The sequence below is a fragment of the Staurois parvus genome, unplaced genomic scaffold, assembly GCF_062004578.1.
Source record: "Staurois parvus isolate SC_StPar_1 unplaced genomic scaffold, SC_StPar_1.0 ptg000561l, whole genome shotgun sequence".
Classification (NCBI taxonomy): domain Eukaryota; kingdom Metazoa; phylum Chordata; class Amphibia; order Anura; family Ranidae; genus Staurois; species Staurois parvus.
In genome coordinates, this window is record NW_028318357.1 from 3,858,884 (window position 1) to 3,874,457 (window position 15,574).

Below are 15,574 nucleotides of genomic sequence, written 5' to 3' on the forward strand. Positions count from 1 at the left end.
GGCAGAACCGTTTCTATCAATTCTAAGAGTCCTATTCACCAGGATCACTAAACTCAGGCCCTCTCCTCTCTTAGGTCACCTGCTCATGAAAGAAGCTACAATCTAAAGTCCTGAAATATACCCCAGGACCAGCTTTGTTAGCAACTGCCTGATCTACTAGAATGTCTGATACTGGTGGAGTTAATACAGGCAGAGCATACTTCCCTTTTATAGTGGCAATTAAAGTGGTTATAAAGGCAATGTTTTCCCTAAAAAACATTTTATCTTGTGTTCATTGAAGGACACAGCTCATCATTAGTCTTGACCAAAGAGTTATGATGCCACCTTCAGAAGTAGGACACTAGGCAGAAAAAAAAAACTGCTTATGAGCAATCCTAACTTGCACACTGTCCCCCCCTCTCTGCTATTGGCAGTTCAGTTTGTTTCTGCCTAGTGTAAGGATTAAGGACCAAGCTCCTTGCTGGGACCTGTGATTCCATAGTTCTTCCATTTGTTCCTGTGAAGATCTTTAATCAAACACAGGCTGGATAATCTAAATAATCCAGTAGTCACCCCAGCCTGGCCAGCAAGCGCATGCAGATCCCAAGCTACATGCGGGATTGGCTGAGACAGTGCCATCCAGGACCAGGGTGGCCGGCGAGTGAAAGGTCTTTGGCACCTGGCGTTTGTGCCATGGCTTCCCTAGCTTACAGCCACCTCACCTTGGTGGTAGGCAGTCTGTCTTGGGAGTGTTACCTGCTACATCTTCTGAACCGGTAAGAAGACGCTCTTCCCACCGCCCCCCCCCCGGCACAGTGCTTAGCTGCGGGTACCCCTTGGGGTGGCTGGATCTGGGGGATTTCCTCCTCCTCTCCAGGCCTGGGTTGCATGTGTCCAGCCCCCCTCCCTTTTACATGTGGGCTTCCTGGCCTGGACATACAGAGTTGTAAACGGTCTGTGGGTGGGTCCTGGGACTGCTCTCCTGGTGTTTGGGGTCAGTTCGGGGTGCCCTGATGTCTCCAGCAGCACCGCCATGTGCTGGGCGGGTGGCTGCCATTTTGGTGGGCCCACTGTGCTATGGCAACCATTTTGACAGGATTGGCTTTGGCAGTCATTTTGGGGGGACCATTCTCTGTACAGTCTGGCTTGGGTTTTTGGCAGGCAGCCAATTTGGTGACAATTTTTTACCAACGGCCATTTTGGCTGGGACAACGCCGGCAGCCTTGTTTGCGTAACAGCATGGTGGTGGCCATTTTGAGGCCCTCTAGTTACAAGGGCAGTTTGTGCAGGGGTGGTTTCCTCCATTGGTTCAGGACCAGTTTGGTGCATTTCTCCACGTAGCCTTCCTTGACTAAGTGCTGGCACAGCACACAGCACTGTGTCCCAGATCGCCTCATTTCTGCTTTGGTGGTGTGTCCTGCTGGTTTCCCCCATCATCTGCCACAGCCTATTAGAAGTGGTTTTCTCCCTCTCCATGGTTGTTTGTTCCCGACAGTGCCTGGGTTGGTGTGTGCTTGTATAAGGAGTCTCAGGAGTATGCATCTCTTCCAGACCCACTCACGGAGGAGACAGGGTCCTCAATTCCTTTGGACCCACCGTGGTCCTCAAGTGATTTGCAGATGTGGCATTCAGGTGCAAGGTGAGTAAGAAACACTCTCTGCCAACCCATACCCCTTTGGGTGATTCCAAGGCAGAGTCTGGCAAAGCTGAAGCGGGTGTCACTTTTTCTGCAGACAAAGAGGATGCGGTCCCAGATTCCTCTGACAGTGAGGGTGATTCTTGTGCCACCATTGCTGCACTCATCTCCTCTTCTGCTAAGGTTTTCCCTTACCCTTCCTATTTTAATACATTTATTTACAAACACTGGAAATGTCTGAAGCATCCTTTTTGTAGCCCCAAAAACGTTTTTCAGTCCGTTACCCCATTGAGGAGGCCCTTCTGAAGAAGTGGACTCATCACTGGTGATTAGATCTATTGCACATTAAAAAAAAAAAAAAAAAAAAAAAAAAAAGAAGTATGGGGTTTGCATTTTTTCCCCTAATTATACTAACCTAGGTGGATGCAGCATTGGTCCGATGCTGCCTGTCTCGCACCAGCTCTAAGTGTGAGAATTCAATGGTAACATGGCCGCTGATAGCTGAGTTCTCACAGCCGCTTTTGACTGTCAGTCACCACTGTCTGCCCCCCCAGCTCTCACTGGAGTATAGGGCTGTGGAGTGGGAGGGAGTGGCTGGCTCAGGCTCCAAGCAGCTCACAGAGAGGCTGAGCCAGGTGGATTAGGATCTTTCTTCTGCTTGGACCAGCCCGCTGTCAGCTGAAAATGGGAGCCATAGGAGGAGAGCCAAAAGAGCTTTTGCTGCACTTCTCCTTTAACTTCAAGTTAGCAATTTTTACTTTTAGTGAATTACTGCACTATGGATTTGACCTTTTTGTGGGTTTTTTTTTTTTTTTTTTTTATAGAACATTGCTTGGAGTGACCTGGGACACAGATGGATGCTTAAAAGGTGGACATGAGAGAGGGGACAGACATCTGGTGGCCACACTTTTACTTGCATCATGCGTTTCTTAGGGTCCTATTATATGCTGAGATTCCAATTTTTACGTGGTACACTGCAGAGATGAAATCCAATGGTGGGAGCAAATAGCTGCATGGAATTGGGAACATTTTGTTTATGAGCACTAATTCATGGGCACAAGGACTATATAAAACAATTTTGCTTATTTTTAAGTGAGATCACTGTTCAGAAGCCACAATGTGGCGCTGGAATATTTTAGTCATACTGTCTACTTGCTCAGGGGGACAAGGTTATTCCAGCTGCTGGGGTTGTTGTATATATGATTTGTGTTGAGAGGTATTGGGATTCAACTGAGCGTTAGATGCAAGAATTTTAATGATATAGTATAATACAATGTGAGCTGTACAATCTGCCTCATGGTTCAACTGTAGTCTCTTTCCATAATTTCCACATTTAAAACCTTATTTTTCTTTCACAAAGGTCTTTTTCCAGGTTAGTTGCTTTTTACCAGTCAGTCTTTTACTCAGTAAAATTACACAATATATGCCAATATTTCTCTACCACCTTATCAAAGTGGAAGTCCAATCAAAACTATCTAAGCTTAAACCTGCTCCCACCACATTCTACGCCCTATACTAACTACCCTGTAGAGGAACGTATGCTTATACTTACCTATTTATTGAGTGTTGCGGTCCAGTCACATGATCTCCCCAGCATCCACCTTCAGTGAAAAGGAGAGATTGCATACAATGGCTAAAAAGTGATATCACCAATAGGCTCACTATGGGGCATCTGTTGTCAGCTGTCCCTCCTCTACACAGAGCACACAGGGAATAGGCAGATTTAACCTCCCTGGCGGTTTTCCCGAGTGTAGCTCGGGGTAGAATTTCTATACCACAAGCGGTAACCCCGAGCTACACTCGGGCTTACCATGCGGTGCTGCTCTGGGGGTCCCTGCAGCACTTACCTTGTCCTTCGTTCCCACGATGGGTCCCTTGCAGCGTCCCCGGCCATCTCCTCCGGCCGATGCCGGCATCCGGCTTCTGTGTTCCGGTCCCCGTGACGTCGGGACGTACGGGCGCCGCCGGCGGCGGGAAATTTAAAAAATGTCTTTTTTTTTTTCAATTTTAAATAGTAAAACATTGCTGTTTCATCCCATTTCACATACATATTGTCCCTAGTGCTTTGTCCTGTGCCCTGCCTGCATTTTGTCTGTTCTTTCTGCCTGGAAACTTAGAAAAGTCCATGGCGTCCAAAAAGCGTCCCTTTACGTCAAAAGCGGTTTTAGACCGGCTAGAGAACAGCGATAGTAAATCAGAACCACTTACAGAATTGAGTGATAATGATTTGTGGGGAAATTTTCCTAAAAATTACAGCCTACAATAAAAAACTATTTCCATGCGAAAAAATGGTACCGCTTTCAGCACAAAAAATCGGAAGGAATCATACCGCCAGGGAGGTTAAAGAGTTTGTAAAGGCTAAGCTAATTTTTTTTTAAACAAACATTTTATACTTATTTACTCTGTGCAATGGTATTGGCCCCAAACCTCCTTTTCTTGGGTCCCCCATCTGCACTCCTGGCTCCTCCTCTTTTTAAGTGGCCTCATACAAAACAGCTAGCTACGGAGGCACACCTACAGACTCCATCCCGAGCCGAGCTCTGTTTATTGACAGCTCTGCCTCGCCCCCACTCCCAGGATTTAACTGACAGCAGCAGGAGCAAATTGCTCCCGCTGCTGCCTCTGTGAGCAGAAAGAGAAGAGAGTCGCTGCAGACAGGCACAGCGCTGGATCAATATAGGACTCGGGTAATTAAAAAAAAAGGGGGCTGAGGGGGCAATACAATTACTAGGACATATTTTACCTTAATGCATTATTGTAAAAAAAAGTTGAGCCTTTAACCACTTGGTAACCGCGCTATAGCAGAATGACTGCTACAGAGCTATTACCCAGTTCTGGGAGGGCTTCATATGACATCGTCCCAGAACGCACCCTCCCGTACGCCCCCAGGGACACAGCTTATCACATGATGAGGTAAAAGGCCAATCACAGCGGCCTTTTACCACGTGATCAGCTGTGTCCAATGACATAGCAGATCATGGAGTAAATACAGTAGCCGGTTATCGGCAGCACTTTCTGCAGCTGTCACAGAGGAGATCGGCACTAATGATCAGTTCCCTGCAGTGCCGCCCGGCTGCCCATCTGCACCGCCTATTAGTGCCCAGCAGTGCCACCCCATCCATGACGCCTATCAGTGCCCATCAGTGCAGCCTCATCAATGCACATCAGTGAAGAAGAAAAATTACCTGTTTGCGAAATTTTATAATAGAAACAAAGAAAAACGTTTTTTTCAAAATTTTTGCTCTTTTTTTTTTGTTTACAGTGCAAAAAATAAAAACCCCAGTGGAGATTAAATACCACCAAAACAAAGCTCTATTTGTGTGAAAAAAAAATTATACACATTTCATATGGGTACAATGTTGCATAACCACGCAATTGTCATTCAAAGTGCGACAGCGCTGAAAGCTCAAACTTGGCCTGGGCACGAAGGGGGAATAAGTGCCCAGTAGACAAGTGGTTAAAATCACTTGTAATCAAAATAGCCATCTGATTTTTCATTTTCTTATAATTCCCACATTACTATTCTATTACTAAATTTAGTGCCAAAAGTTTTTAGGACCCTTTTTGTAGCCCCTCTTCCTTTAACTATATGCTCAAATTTTCTACTTCCAGCCAAAACCCACTTCTTCCAAATGGTTTCATCTGTCCTATTACGAATGATTTCCTATCAGTGTAGCTGAACTGGTAATTTGCTATCCATGTTTATCTGTAACCAAAAATTCAAAAAAGTGAATTTTTCCCATCTTAAGATTATGTGTAACAGAATTCAAAGCCATTCACATTAAGTCTAGTAAAACAAACAAAAAAAAACTCAATTGTTCCTCTGATCCTGTCCATAGGTATAAAACAATACCATACTTCTACAGTATGTCATAAAACAAAGTCCTGATATTTATCATTAGAAAAAATTGGATGCTCACATAAAGCTCAAATAAGAGCTGGCACAAGATGGTGCACACATGCCTACAACTGATCCCTGTATCTGGGTTTTCAAGGACGCATTCAAATCAACAACTTATGTAATAAAATAAATTGTAGAACCTACAAAATAAATACACTATGGATTTTTTTTTTACACTTCCCGTTGAAGGAAATGTTTAACCCCTTTTAGTGCTTTTTCATGGGGTATACTGGGAGAGAGAGCTTCAATGTCAAGTACATGAAAAAAGAAAAAAAAAAAAAATCTGCTGTCTCCATTAGACCAGCCTCTCAACCAGGGTGCCTTGAGGTTTCTTCAGGAGTACCTTGGCAAAATGTCTAAACATTGTCCAAAACTTGTATACAAGCCAGTGGGTGGAAGTTACACAAAGCCACAGGTTTTCACTGTGCACCATTACGACCTTCTAGCTTTCAGGGTCCTGACAACCAATGACATCAACAGTTGATGAGGATGTCAGCTGCCTGCACAGCATCCTAGTTTGATCCTCCCCTGCCCCTCTCCATCAGTGCTGGGGTCACATTAGCTTGATGATGGATTTAGTAACATTCTTCAATGGTGTTTATACAGGAATTCATCCTTTAATGACATGAATCACCTTTTTCTGTCTCATTTGCATATCATTAAAGCTACTAGAACAGTAGATAAACCAACAATTTCTAAAACTAGAGAATGATGATATTGTCCTATTTCTACAGTACTTAAAAGGCTGGGGAGATCTCCCTCAGCATTCACACAATGACATCAGGCTATTCTAGTAATTCATCTACATTCATTTCTTTTGTAGAAACCGATCATGTTAGAAACTTTAAACCACAGTTCTCTATAGACACAAGAGCAGTGCTCTAGGTCAGCCTTTCTCAACCTGGGTGCTCAAGCACCCTGGGGTGCCTTGAGGTTTCTTCAGGGGTACCTTGGCAAAATGTTTAAAAATTGTCCAAAACTTACTAACTATACAAGCCAGCGGGTGGAACAAGCCTGCGGTTTAGTTAGAAAGTCACAGGTTTTCACTGTGCACCATTACAACCTTCTAGTCACCGGCATCCTGACAACCAATGACATCAGTTGATAAGGAGGATGTCAGCTGCCTGCACAGCATCCTAGTTTGACCCTTCCCCTGCCCCTCTCTATCAGTGCTGGGGTCACATTAACTTGGTGATGGATAAAAACTGAGGGAGAAGAGAAACACTCAGTACCAGTGTGCAAAAGTGTATTTGCTTTGGAAGAATAAATCCCCTCTAACGTTGGGTGTCCTACGTGTGTGTATGTTGCTGCGTTATATAAAACTAATAGAATAGTTTCTCATTTTAGAATTTGTTGCCCTTTTAAAATTATGAACAGTCTTAAGGCACCCAGTTTTAGAACGGGGTGCCTCAAGACTGTCCATAATTTTAAAGGGTGCCTTGACTAAAAAAAAGATTGAGAAACACTGTATTAGACTACCAGAACCTGAAATAGTGGGATGCCCTAGGGGTGGTATATGGGTTTTTTTGAAGTTTTTTTGTATAATAAACAAAATGAAGAGTTTTAGGTTCATTCATCCCCATTAAATCTCTAGTTTGTATCTATGGTTTCATTTTCACGCACTTTATCCAATATACAAAAAAATCCATAATCTTGCTTTAGAATGGATGGTTTACATTTTCAAACCTTATTTTTCGAATATCTTACTACATTTACCATCATAGCTATCTTAATCTGTTGCTCATTGGAGCCTTTAACACTTTTATGAGGTGGGGACGGCCGTTTAAAGGCAGAAGAGCAGTGTATACAGTGAGTTACCGCTAAATGTCACTGCAGGTTTTTAAATGTGATTACCACCTTTTTTTTCCCCCTTCACTAAAGCTCCAAGAAGGAGGTGTCATTCTCTCAGATGCTAAAGGAAACAAAGGGATGGGGTCACTGGGTAATGTCACTGGGTGTCCCCGCCCCTTAGTTTCCTTTAGCTGCGTGGAGCATGACAGCTCCTTCATGGAGCTATAGTGAAGGGGAAAAAAAAAAGCTGGTAAAGACATTTAAAAACCAGCATAGATATATAGCGGCAGTCAGTGAGGGAGCCTGAGTGTATACACTGCTCCTCTCCTGATCCCTCCTTGCACACACTGCCCTGCCACCCCCTACAAAGAGGACCTGATTTTATTGCTATCACATAGGGGATCAATAGCCCTCTATGTGATAGTATATGAGTGACAGGTCTTCTTTGTAGGAGGGAGAGGGGGGCAGTGTGTGCAAGGAGGGGGCAGGAGAGGAGCAGTATATACAGTGAGGGAGCAGTGCATACACTCAAGCTCCCTTCACTGGCTGCCGCTATATGTCTGACGGTTTTTAAATGCTGTCAACCAAATTCAGTGGGGAGGAAGTTGGGGGGTGGGGCTATGTGCCGCGTGTGTCTATGGAGCACAGCTCCATAGACACACAGCTCAGGAGTGAGCAGACACCGAGTGCCCTCATAGGAAATGGCTTGCTATGGGGACACACCAAGAAGAGGAGGATGAACCAACATTGCCAGCAGAGTATAACATGTTTGTTATTTTAATTAAAGTAGGACTATAGGCAAAACGTTTTCCCCATTTTGGATAGAGTAAGGGAGGGTTATGATCCATGTAAGGTTTAGTTTTGCCTTCTGTCCTTTTTTGTCCTAATAGGGAGATTTACTGTTACTTCTTGTCCCACAGCCAAAACAATAAGCAAGAGGAAAAACCTGCAAATTAATATTATACAGTATATATATATAGCGCTAAAAGGTTTGCTCAGCGCTGTACATTATAGTGGGGGACAGAACATGAGACAATACAGTAACAAAACAAAACACGAGGGGTTCGAGGGCCCTGCTCTTTCGAGCTTACAATCTAGGAGGGAGGGGATAGTGGTACAGGAGGAAGAGGCTGTGGGGGATGGAGTGGTAGGAGGAGTGAAGGAGATCGGTTGTTAGGTGAGGGTGGGGTAGGCTTCCCTGAAGAGATGGGTTTTTCGGGGTGCGCCTGAAGGTGAGGAGGGTAAGTGACAGTCTGATGGATTGGGGTAGTGAGTTCCAGAGGATGGGGGAAGTCCTGGAGAAGTCCTGCAGTCGGGTGTGGGGATCCCTAGGTCACCAGAACTAGTGTCTTTATTGGAAGATTTCCTCTCTATTACTTTTCTGGGGACAACCCACAATTTGAAATTTTCTTCTACTTTCAATAATAATGGTGAACAGAACAATTAGAGAGAGAATCTCCATAATGGGAGCCAGACAGCAATAAAAAACTGACAAGTGTTCTAACTCACCTCCACTCTGTCCAAAACAACCACCAAAAAAAAAACCTGACTTTAGTAACACTTTAATCTCTGAGACTACAAAATGTTTCAATATTTTTAGTATGTGAACTAGAGTACCTATAGCCATTTCTAATTAAGTAGGTGGGTATACAAATGTAGCAACAAAAACACCAGGATTCAGTTGCTCTGAGACAATTGGGTTTTACTGCTGCCTTCAAGAGGAAAAAACCTGAAGGCAGCAGTATAACCCACATGCCCAAGTTGGACTACAATTTTGCGCCCTTCAATGGATGCACAATAAGTAGATTGTTGTACTGTTCTGTAAAATCTGTTGAAGAACACAGGACTTTAGTAAGTTTGGCACTTCCTATTTCACCCCCCCCCCCCCAAGCTATCTTCCCAACATGACACTCATGCAAGTCATGTGCGGCTGCTCCAGCCTTAAAGCAGAACTAAGCCTAACTTGAAGAAAACTGAACAGGCAGCTCTGTATTGTAGAAGAGACATACTATGTTACTTCTGAAATAATACACACTTACCCACATGCTCTCAGTACTTAATACTTCTACTGAATTTACACTGAGCTGGCATGCATTCTCAGCACACTTGGACTGTACTAGAATGACAGACTCTTGTGCACGTTTGGTATGATGCCACCCTCACATCTTTTCCCAGTGACACACATGGAAGTGAAAGATAACCTCTACAAAGGGAAACTGGGAAATGCAACATCTGAAGTCAAGATACTGTTTAACCAACCAATATGAACCTATACTCAAAACATGAAGGTGAATATTAAAAAAATATTTAAAAAATTGTGATGTACTCATTTAGGTGGATATATATATATATATATATATATATATATTTTTTTTTTTTAATAAAAAAAAAAAAAAAGTTAAAAATGCAGGACTCTGGCAATGTTAAATATTTACCTGGAAAAATAAAACAAGATTTCAGATTGGTTAAGGTTTGCAATCGGCACTTTATTTTTTTAATCCATTCAACTCAGGAGGTTTTTAGAACAGTGTTCAACCTAGCCCCATTTGGCCAGGTCAGCATCCATCTAGTTTCTGATCCCTGCCTTGGGGCATCTCCAGTGTGTTTCCATGGAAATGCACAGTACATTGCCATAAAAGGGTGGCTCAGGGTGCAAACACAATGTCTCCAACCATAGTTTGCACCAGCTATCTTACAAGAGCAAGCGTCCTAATCAGACTCGGTTTTTTTGTTTTGCAGCCATTCTGACATATGCAGTCAGGGGCGGACTGACCATTCAAGCACTTGGGAACTGCCCGAGGGCCCAGGGTCAGTAGGGGGCCCATGAGATGCCCCTGGTACCTTTCATTGGCTTTATCATAGGCTTTTTTTGGGTATGGGCAAGAACACAGGGGCCCCATGACCCCCTATTGCCTGGGGGCCCCATGAGTGGTCGGTCCACCCATGTATGCAGTCTATATAAATACAGTGTGTCAAGCACCCACAAATTTGGAAGCTTTTTAATGGGCTGGGACAAATGAAGCTATGAAACGGATAATGCTAGTGCTGCATCGATACCGGTTTCAGTGCAGTTACTAAGCATTTACACAAGTATCGGTAAATAAGTAAATGCTCCGTTACCTGAAACTGATACCTTCAGGCTGGGTGTAAATAAAAAAAGGCTGGAAATTAGCGGCTGTTAACTGCTTCCTAACCACCCTATAGCAGAAGTACAGCTACAGGGTGGCAGGGATGAGCAACAGTGTATATATACATGTGATTTTGTACTTCCAGGTAGGGAGCGCACGTGATCCTTACCCACGCCGCTATTGGCTCCTCGGCATGTCAATCACCGGGTCCTTGCTGGGGGAGCTGACAGGAGAGGTCTGTATGTATACAATAGCGATCTCTTCCCTGCCGCACGAACAAAGCAGCTAGTTTGCCTAATAAACACACAGCACACAGATTGATTACCCCCAGATGTTAACCCTTTGATCGCCCAAGATGTTAACCCCTTCCTGCCCAGTGTCAGTGCTAATAATCACGGTATTAATGTCTCTGGGGATGTCAGTGGCAGTTAGTTCCCTCCCTGTGTCAAAATGCCCGCGCTGTCCTGCAATAAGTCAATGATCACCGTCATTACTAGCAAAAAATAAAAAATAAATTCCAGTATATATGCTGCCGTTTGTAACTGCTATAACTTTCACATAAACCAATTCATTTACACGTATTGGGATGTAACAGAATACATTTTGGCCTATATATATATATATTACAAAATTTTATTTTTACATTTTTTTCATTTTGGCCTATATATATATATATATATTACAAAATTTTATTTTTACATTTTTTTCACTGGATATGTTTTATAGCAAAAAGTAAAAAATCGTTTGTTTTTTCAAAATTGTAGGATTTTTTTGTTTACAGTGCAAAAAATAAAAAACACATAGGTGATCAAATACCACCGACAGAATGCTCCATTTGTGGGGAAAAAAAAAGCACATAAATTTCATTTATGTACACCGTTGTATAACCGCACAATTGTCAGTGAAGGTAACAGTGCCGTATTGCAAAAAATGGCCTAGTCAGGAAGAGGTGTAAATCCTCTGGAGGGTAAGTGGTTAAGGAGAGGGGCCGTTGTGTCCTTAACAACTGATGACTTATTTAGCGGTCAGCGAGGTTACCCTGCTGACAGCTGATGTGTGAACAAGTTTGGGCAAATGGAACTATAAAAAAAAAAAAAAAAAAAAAAAAAAAAACACAAAACAAAACAAAAAAAACAACCTGACAATGTTTATCAACAACATTGCTCAGCTAAACCAGAAAGATAAAAAGAAACATTGTTTCATTTTGTAGCTGTTTATTCATTTACAGATCAAAAGGGATGAACTTCCCTGCAGATGAAGTCAGTTAAAAGAGAAATTTTGCTTTCCCCCCCAAATTATACTTACCTAGGTGGATGCAGAATCACTCCGATGCTGCATCTGCCCCCCGCTGGCCTAAGTGTGAGAACTCAGCGATTACATGAGCGGTGATCGCCGAGTTCTCACCGCTGTTGGAAGCAGAGAGCGGCAACTGTCTGTCATCGCTGTCTGCGTGCTGCCCCTCCATGCTCACTGGAGCCCTGGGCTGAGGAGGGGGGAGGAAGCAGCTGGCTCAGGCTCTCTGCGGCTCGCTGAGAGGCTGAGCCAAGTGCCGCTCCAGTCTCTGGGGTGGATCCCAACTTTAAAGTCAGGATATTTCCCCACCCTGGATAGGCTGGAGCAGTTTCAATCTGCAGTCACAAGAGAACAGAACGAACTGTACTCCTGTGATCCACAGAATGAACTGTACTCCTGTGATCCACAGAATGAACTGTACTCCTGTGATCCACAGAACGAACTGTACTCCTGTGATCCACAGAATGAACTGTACTCCTGTGATCCACAGAATGAACTGTACTCCTGTGATCCACAGAATGAACTGTACTCCTGTGATCCACAAAAGTACAACCAAAAGAACTTTGGCTGTACTTCTTTAAGAACAACCACTCAATTACAAAGTTTTTTTTTTTTTAACCACTTGCCTACTGGGCACTTTGAATGACTATTACGTGGTCATGCAACACTGTACTCATAAGAAATTATTAACTTTTTTCGCCCTCTTTTGGTGGTATTTAATCTCCACTGACCCAAAACTTTGCAAACAGGTAATTTTTCTTTCACTAATATGCATTGATGAGGAGATACTGATGGGCACCAAGAGGCAGCAGTGATGGGACTGCACTGATGGACACTACTGCACTGGACTGCCTCTGATTTTTAAACATATTTGCCAATAATCGGCTCTTCTCTTTCCTCATGCTGTGACAGCGTGAGGAAAGTGCAGATGATAACCGGCAAATGTATTTACATTTTGACCAGCTGTATCATTGGACACAGCAATCACAGAGCTCGCCAGGTGCGTGCCGCCCCAGGAGGATGTCCTATTACACCCTCCCAGAACAGAGGTCCATGCTGTAGCTGTCATTTGGCTATAGTTCAGTCGTCAAGTGATTAATACATGAAATGTTCCTGTTTAACTCCTTAATAAGCCTTAATATTCTCTAATCAGCCCTAGGCTCAGTTCACACTAGCTTTGTAAGCAGGCATTTGAGGAGCACTTTTAACGCTCCTCAAACGCCTATGGAAACGATACTATGGGCAACACACAGTGCTGTTCACATTAGCAAAGAAAAAAAAAAAAATGGTATCGGTGCATCCCTAATGTATTTGTTTAAGCAGGGGACTCACTTTACTGCAGGAAAACCTTGGGGGAATCCCTGTTCTGGAAAGACCAGATCAAAGTGACTAACTTGAGAGGGCTGCAGACAACTGGGCTTCTAAAAAGAAAAAAAGAATTTAAATATAATGGTAATAATGATTTTTGCAAAATTTTCATATCTCCGTTTATGCTCCGCCCCCCTTTTTTCTTTTTGCCACATGGATCAATTGGCAAGTGGATTTCACAACGTTGGAAAAAAACAAAATTCTAAAAAGCACTATACCTTAAAGCACTAGCAGCTGTATATACCCGACCCCTTTCTAATATCCACCTGTCTTTAACCCCACCAGTCCTTCTCGTGACTAAGGTTTGGGGGGAGTAGAAATAAGTTGCTGAAAAAGGAACTACCTACAAAACCCTCTTTATAAATATTGTCAGTACAGTCTTACAGGACTTTCAATCCCTACTTAAATATGTATTCTTTACTAATGCTAGGTCTGGATTGACGGTGCTGCTCTCATACAGTTAAAGTGGGGGCGGGGTCGAGCCCACTGTGTCTATAGGCGCAGACTGCGCCGCTCAGGAGCAAGCACGCGTGAGTGCCCCCATAGCAAGAGGAGCAGCCAGGAGATCCAGCAGGGGACCCAAGAAGAGGAGGTATGTATAAATCTGTTTGACCTATGTTTTATACAAACAATTTAACTCTTTTGGTGGCAAAATAGCAAACTTTTTCCCCCCCTGGAATTAAGCTTTTAATAACTGATGCTGATACAGAGCTTTTTTCATGAGTACTCATGAAAATACTCCCAAGACCTTAACCAATATTTTGCAGTGCGATTTGCATTAATGTACGCAAATTACACCGCAAAGATTAGCAATTTGAACGGGAATGCAATCTCTGTCCAAATTCCATGCGGTTTCCCCCACTGTTCCTGTGTAAACCCAGGCTTGTCATAGCCCGAGTTCACACAGGAGTGGTGCAGGAAACCTCCCTGCAGGCATCCAAGGCTGGCTAAGTCTCTGTGGTATTTGAAATCCCCGCTGCTTTCTTTCCTCTGCTTGCAGCGATGACAGTTCAGGCCAGAGGACTTTTGAATGGACAGTGCTGTCCAATCAGATGTCATCTAGCCTGAACTGTCATCGCTGAAAGGAGAGGAAAGAATACATCGCTTACTCTCAATGGCTGAGAATAGCTGAGGGCCACTGTGATAGGCTCTACTGTGTTCTGGGTCCAAGACGTCCTTCCAGAACCCCATCCCCCAGGGCACGCTCTGTAACCAATGTGTCATTTGGATCGCATTAAAAGGGCCAACCACAGCGGCCCTTTACCTTGTGATCAGCTGTGTCCAATGACAGCTGATCACACGAACTAGACTTGCAGGTTACTGGCAGACCGGTAAATGGCAATTCTGACAGGGAACATTTACACTGATAATCAGGGCACAGATCATCAGTTCCCTGATTATTAGTGCCACTTCATCAGGGCCCGCCAGTGCCACCTCATCAGCCATGTAACTGCTCAACCACCCATTTTGTCAAGGTGTTCTTGTACTGATGCTATATCATGTGCCAAAGTTTTTTTTCCTGCAAAATTTGGAAAAATCAGCAAAGCCTGAAACTCAGCTTTTTATTTCAACATTTATGTCATAAATAATCTGAACAGCATTGCCCCAAGAAAGAACCCTGGGGCACACCACTCATAAATCAAGACCATTCAGAGAACCAGTAATTTATCACTACTCAATGGACACATCCACATAACCAGTTTCCTATCCATGTACATACAATTTTTTCAACTCCAACACATTTTTTCCAGATTAAACATTTATGAGGTATAGTATCAAAAGCCTTAAAAAATCTAGATAAACTACATCCACTGGACGTCCGCCATCCAGTTTCTCAATTAATTCCTCATAGAACAGGTTGGTGTAACAAAAACAGACTTTCATACATCTATGTTGGCGCCCGTCTGAGGCCTCTCTCACACAGTACTGATGTTTGAGCATCAGCATTTCGGGAACATAATATACATATTCACGTGCATTTGTGTCCACCGACACCTACAATACATTCCTTATGACAAAATCTATGAAATTCTAAATATTTACAGTATGCTCATGTGCACATATTGAGGCAAAATACTGAAAGAGAAAGCAGATTTTTTTTTTTACCCAAGAATACACAGAATTTGTACGCACCTGTGTGGACACATTGTAAACAATGGACTGCATTTTAGATCAGAAAACAAAAACACTGTATTGATCATTTTTAAACTGCAGTGTGCAAGAGGCCTGAATGAGCCCAGAAGTGACAACCAAGACCCGTCCTCTGTGCTGAGCCTCATTGTGCTACATCAGTATCCACCTCGGAGCTCTGTGCAAGCAGCCTACAGAAGTGAACGCAAACACAATGGCCGCACAGTTGCATGTCAAATTTTGATATGTGGGCAAGAGCAGGTGCAAGGATCTGAAAGCAGACACTATGCATTCGGATCAGTGCGCCTGCTTCTGCCCATGTCAAATTTTGACATGTGACTTGTCTCT

At 43.4% G+C, this 15,574-nt stretch overlaps 1 protein-coding gene across 2 annotated transcripts in view; it reads right to left on the minus strand.

Moving 5' to 3' along the window:
- The window catches only part of ZNF292 (zinc finger protein 292), an 82,082-nt gene that overhangs the window by 33,078 nt on the left and 33,430 nt on the right, over window positions 1-15,574 (minus strand). The gene's annotated exons all lie outside the window — the stretch shown is intronic.